Raw genomic sequence first — 6964 nt, forward strand, 5'->3', positions numbered from 1 at the left:
GTTTCAGTTCTGTTGTCTCGAGTTCGAACATAGCCGTCGGACAACGCATGTTTTCTCTTTAGTCTCATCTTGGACAGGTTAGTCATGCGTGGGAGGGATTAAACGAAATCTTGTTACGAGATTGATTGATGAATTGGTTCCCATGTTGTCATTTTTCCTCCTTTTTCATAGGTGTGTACATGCCCGTGGCCTAGATATAATATATATGAATAGATAAATAGATGAATAAATAGATAAATGAAAAAATAAGATAAATTAATGAATGAAAAATAGGCCAATAAAATCAGATCAAATAGTATGCGTTGGCATCCCTTTCGTCCTTCCTTTGTGACTTTCTCGCTGAAAAGGAAATCCTCGACAAGAGAAGAATAGTGACCATTGAAAACAGTTACACTAAGTGGTTATCCAATATATACCATGTACAGTATATATCATCATATAAAGTTTTACACACAAATACACAAGTGCGCTCACGAACACACACATATTTATATATGTATATATATATATATATATATATATATATATATATGTATGTATGTATGTATAAATGTATGATTCATACGTGTTTCCTTACCTCTTTGTATCTTCCCCTCCCACTCTCTCTCTCTCTCTGTCTCTCTCTGTCTCTCTCTCTCTCTCTGTATATATATATGCATATATATATATATAATATATATATATATATATATAAATATATATATTTATATATATATATATATATACTCTATCTCTACCTCTCTCTCTCTCTCTCTCTCTCTCTCTCTCTCTCTCTCTCTCTCTCTCTCTCTCTCTCTCTCTCTCTCTCTCTCTCTGTCTCTCTCTCTCTGTCTCTCTCTCTGTCTCTCTCTCTCTCTCTCTGTCTCTCTCTCTCTCTCTCTCTCTCTCTCTCTCTCTCTCTCTCTCTCTCTCTCTCTCTCTCTCTCTCTCTCTCTCTCTCTCTCTCCTTGCCCCCTTTCTCTCCCCCCGTCTCCCTCTCATTCTCTTTTTCCCTGTCCCTTTCTCTCCCCATTTTTATAGATTTTTCTAATTCCTTTGTAGTCCGGAGTGAACCTGACTTATATCTTTCCATTGTGTTCATTGGCCATTAATTAACCCTTTCTCTGCGGTATCGCGGGCTCGTAAATCTGTCGAGCTCGCCGTCAGCGCCGGTGTGGACGTGGGGGGGACGGGGGACGGCGGAAGAATAAAAGTCCGGAGTCACACTTTGTGTTTTAAGCATTTTCCTTCGCAGGGGAATGGAAACGGGTGGGTTTTGTTCCCTCGGCTGATTAAATCGCCTGGGGGGGAACTAGAGTAGATGTGTAAGACGTGAAGAGCGAGGAAAAGGTAATCTAGATTGGGTTAGCTTTGTGTTAGACACTGATGTTCCTCTAGTTGGGTAAATTAATCTGTATAGCTGTGCACAACAGTTATGTTACCTCGGGAAGGAGCCCAGTACTGAAAGAATTTACGGTGGTATTCTTAAGAAAAAATTCTTTCCTTATATAAATCTTATATAAATCCTTAGAAGGAAAAGATTTATATAAGGAAAGATTTTTTTTAAGAATACCACCGTAACAATCTTACGGTGGTATTCTATATTTTTTTTCTTATATAAAATTTTTCTTTCCAAGGATTTATATAATATTTATATAAGGAAGGATTTTTTTTTAAGAATACCACCGTTAGTCTGACTCAGTTATCCCCTTCATAATGGTTAAGGACGCCACTGTTTTTCGTCCTGACAAATGCCAGACGCTTTTATTCGGACAAGACAAAAAATTAAGTTATTAAAAGAATTTTGTCAAACGATTTTCGTCCTGTGGGGTTTCTGTAAGCCTCCGGTATGTGTAAGAATCTCCCTCCAAAAGAATAACTTCGTTCTGGAGGCACAAAAAAATGGAGGCCTAATGTAGCATTACAGAAGCAAGGAGGTGCTTCAAGATAGGTTTACCAAAAGACGTCTAAGGAGACTTCCCTTAGTTGAATTAAATCGTCTGGAAAGGTGTAGACTTGTCCCTGGAAACTCGTGAACCGAGGAACCTCTTTGCTGGAATACAAATCCTGTTGCCTGAGGGTCCTGGAAAGTTGTGACAGTGAGGCTGATGTTGATCGAACATGCGCGGGGCAATCAGCCTTCCGGCTCACCTCTGAGACTTCCAGGATTCCAGGAGTGGATGTGGAAGGGGAGAAGAGGTCTCGAGGAGTCTGCCCCAGAAGGCGCGTAGTCAGGGCCAAAGCCGTCACCTTTGCCCGATGTGCTTGTATAGCTGGGGCAGGTGGTAACCAATGTTGGGATTCGGAGTAGCATATATTCACCTCTGCAAATAGGAAAGGAGTGCGGGATTCGAACCTACAACTAAGCGAATGCGAGACCAGCAGGGTTCCGAGAGCTGATTGAAAGGGGGCGCAGGCGATATGGGTCGTCAGTACACACACACACACACACACACACACACACGCACGCATACACACACACACACGCACGCATACACACACACGCGCGCGCGCGCGCCCATCTACGCCCCCATGAAGGTGAAGGCTCTGTAAGGATTTAATTGATGAACCATTGCACGGTTCCCTCGGACAGCATTGGTTTTAGACCTTCCTGAGCTCTTGTTGCTTTAAACCAATTTCTGTGGCGTCCCTATTCATTTTTTCCACTCCTTCAATTCACCAGAGAAGCACAATGGACCCTAGTCATTTTTGAACGAATGCTGCCTAAAAAAAAAGAAATTGAAAAATGTTCTTCTTTGACATAGGGTCCTTTTGAATATTTTTGGAAAAAAATAGAATAAAAAAAATCTTCTTCGCCATAGCGTCCTTTTGAATATTTTCGAGAAAAAAAATCTTTCTTTGCTAAAGTGTCCCATTGCACTGCCAGAGACACCCACGGATGACAAGAAGACCTTTGACTTAAAAAACAGACCGAGTCGAAAGGAGAGAAGAGAGAGGAGAAAGAGACGGACGAGGAACAAGCATTTGCAGAAGGTTTCTGTCTGAAGAGGGGGGATGGGTCTGTCTGACGACCTCTCGAAAATGAGGAAATGTAAAGAAGGAACCCTCAGACGAGAGAAGTGAGTGAAATGAAGGATTCTTGGCGCGGGGGGGGGGGGAGGCTGAAGGCCATGATGAAGAAGGACTGGGTTAGGAGAAGAGGTTAATCATCGGTGGAGATAAAAAAGTTATTCGGTTGTTCGTCCTTTTATTCGCGATTAATTCCATCACAGCGACTTCTTGAGTCGAATAGAACTGTCGGATGGTGTGTCAGGGCGTCGCTACTTGCGGTCGAGATTGAGATGACGGAGGCTCGAACCCTGCCACCGGTGAGTTGGACCAAGGGCATGGTTTATTAAATCCCATGCTATAAAGAACTCTGTAAGAGGCACCGTCCTAGCCTCCTGATAGGGGGAGTTTCGTGACGTTAAACCGAATGACATCTGTAGTGGCTTTATTCTAACAAAGAGTTCATGTGGTATAGACTCAAGCTATAGCGAGGTTCACACGCACGCGCGCACACACACACACACCTACACGACTTGATGGCGCAGTGGCAGAGTTCCCGGTCGCCACTACGGCGGTCCGGATTCGAATCCCGCCCAGGGCTGAAATCATTTCAGTATCGCTGCGCGTGCAAAGTAAAAGCATTACCCATAGATCGGTCATATATGAGCTCTGAGTTCTTTTCCGGGAGGGTAATAGCTGTCAATCACGAGTCCAACACGTGATCCAAGACCATTGTGAATCACACACACACACACACACACACACACACACACACACACACACACACACACACACACACACACACACACACACACACACACACACACACCCATAGATCGGTCATATATGAGCTCTGAGCTCTCTTTCGGGAGGGTAATAGCTGTTAATCACGAGTCCAACACGTGCTCCAAGACCATGGTGAATCACACTGAACTACTGTATTCAATGAACACAACCTCAATCCACGAAGGCGTCAATCCTAATCCGGGGTAGAAATTTATATTGATCAAATTATTAACCCTTTGTACTACCGATTGTGTAGGGTGCCACAGAGATGAAATGATAAATAATAAATGAATGAATATGTGAATAAATAAATCAGTCAATCAATAGATAAATGAATGAATACATATATCAATAAATAGATAAATAGATAAATGAATAAATGGGATAAGTAGATAGATGAATTAATAAATGTATTGGTAAACAAATGAATTAATAAATGAATAAGTAGATAGGTAAATGAATATATGGTAAAACAAACATGTGAACATTAAGGGACATGTATTTCTTTTACTCATTTCATGTTAATGTATTCGATAACAAAATTCATCAATCGTGTTTCATGGCCATCAATTTTATTCAGCAAGGGACAGACTCCATACTGGAGCATCTCCAAGATTTGCCCTCATTTAGAATATATATATATATATATATATATATATATATATATATATATATATATATATATATATATATATATCTTGTGTCAAGCTATATTTGTTCCTCTTCCACTTACATCTCAATTGTATTTATGTTTCAATCATTTCTCGTAACATGTACTTTCCTGAAGAAGGCTATAGCTATTAGCCGAAATATAGAAGTTATACTTTCTTCTAAGTTTCATTTTATTTCGAATGCGGGTTGTTCATGATTATTTTTACAAATGTGCTACTACATTTTGTCGAAGTGATATATATATATATATATATATATATATATATATATATATATATATATATATATATTGATAAGTATTTTAGACAAATTATTTGGATGATGGAGAACATAAACACAGGGGAAGGCTCGGAACCCTAAACACTCTAACGTTTCGTTCGCGTAGAACTTCTTCAGAGAGTGTATGTAGAACTGCAGTTGAAGTTTATGTACTAAATCTAATTATCTTTTCGGACACTTGGGAAAGGTCGTTTTTCTGGCGTGTTTTAGAATTAAAATACTAGTTTCTTTAGCTAAATTGATAAACCCTCCTCGATGATTCGATGAATTATTAGTTGAAATATATGCTGATTCAACAATTCTTCTAGTGAATTTATCAAAACCTTTATGTAGCACTTCAGCTTCTCTCCAGCTTTCATGCAGAAAAATTCGATCATTTACCAAACTGGAGAGAAGCTGAAGTGCTACATAAAGGTTTTGATAAATTCACTAGAAGAATTATTGAATCAGCATATATTTCAACTAATAATTCATCGAATCATCGAGGAGGGTTTATCAATTTAGCTAAAGAAACTAGTATTTTAATTCTAAAACACGCCAGAAAAACGACCTTTCCCAAGTGTCCGAAAAGATAATTAGATTTAGTACATAAACTTCAACTGCAGTTCTACATACACTCTCTGAAGAAGTTCAACGCGAACGAAACGTTAGAGTGTTTAGGGTTCCGAGCCTTCCCCTGTGTTTATGTTCTCCATCATCCAAATAATATATGTATATATATATGCATATATATATATACATATATATATTATATATGTATATATAAATATATATATATTATATAATGAAAAAAGTAATCAACAATAAAAAAAAAAAACGAAGCACAGACTAAGTTCTCTGCGTTTCACTACATAGCCAATGCGCGATGGTAATAAGAACACCCGATCTAAGTCCCTTACCTCTAACAAAGGAAAAAAAAAAATCCCTCTTCAGGGGCGACAAGACCCCACAGTCTCGAAACGGTTGGCCAACCGGACCCTGAGACCGGGACAGACTCCAACGTGACCTCAATTCCGACAGTCGCTTTACGTTGCGCGACGATGGAGACTTCGGCACAGAGGAAATCCGACCTTTTGTTATGGGGATGTAAGGACGAGATTGCATTGTCCCCCTCACCCGCCTCTCATCTACAGTAAACCCGGTGTTGAAAGAAATGCATCAAACCTATACTGGATGTGGTCCGCAGGAAAATATAGTGTCTGGGGCAGAGTTAGGTCAAGGCAAGTTTAATCAATCTTTGAACAGAAGGCGACCACAAAATTGAATAGATTCGTATCCTCACCCCTCCCAAAAGTAAATAGATAGATCAATCAACCAGTAGATGAATGAATGAATAAATATATAGATAAAACCATAAATGAATAGGTAAATAGATTAATAAATGTGTAAAAGATGAACAAATTTGTAAATAAACAAACAGATAAACTCATAAGTAAATTAATAAAAGGTAAGTAGATAATTGAAGAAATAAATGAGTAAATTGATCAATCAATTAATTGATTAGTAAATGACTAGATTAACGAATTAGAAAATAAATATTGAATTGATAGATAATATGAAACAAAAATGGACAAGCTGCTTTCAACGCCGATCTTATAGTGAACAAATAAGTGAATAAATAAACGAACAGATAAACTCATAAGTAAATCAATAACAATTAAATAAATGACGAAATAAATAAGTAAATTTATTAATCTTTAATTGATTAGTAAATTGAAATATAAACGAATTAGAAAATAAATAATAGATAACATGAAATAGAAAATGGACAGATAAACTCATAAGTAAATTAATAATAATTAAATAGATGATGAAATAAATAAGTAAATTTATTAATCTTTTATTGAATAGTAAATAAATAGCTAAACAAATTAGAAAATGAACAAGCTGCTTTCTCGACGAGCTCATAGTGTGACACGCAGTGCCCTGGTGGTTTCCGGCCCGGCGAGTCGGTCCATCCCGAGCTATGGGCAGAAATGAAGAGCAACAAAAAGCCAAAACAGAATGTGTGTGTGAGGCGGATATTTATTCTGTGACTTTCCTTTACTTTTATTCATTTGTTTGTTTATTCATTTATTCATTCATTCGTTTATTTATTCTTTTATCTATTTATCTGTATGTCTACTTATCTACTTAACTACCCACCGTTCTATCTACCTATCTATCTATATCTACCTATTCGCCTACCTATCTATCCATGTACATCTGTCAGTTAATCTATCTCATAAACTAATTCTTC

This window comes from Oratosquilla oratoria, chromosome 24 (assembly GCF_046742065.1).
Source record: "Oratosquilla oratoria isolate Oo_2021 chromosome 24, ASM4674206v1, whole genome shotgun sequence".
Taxonomy (NCBI): domain Eukaryota; kingdom Metazoa; phylum Arthropoda; class Malacostraca; order Stomatopoda; family Squillidae; genus Oratosquilla; species Oratosquilla oratoria.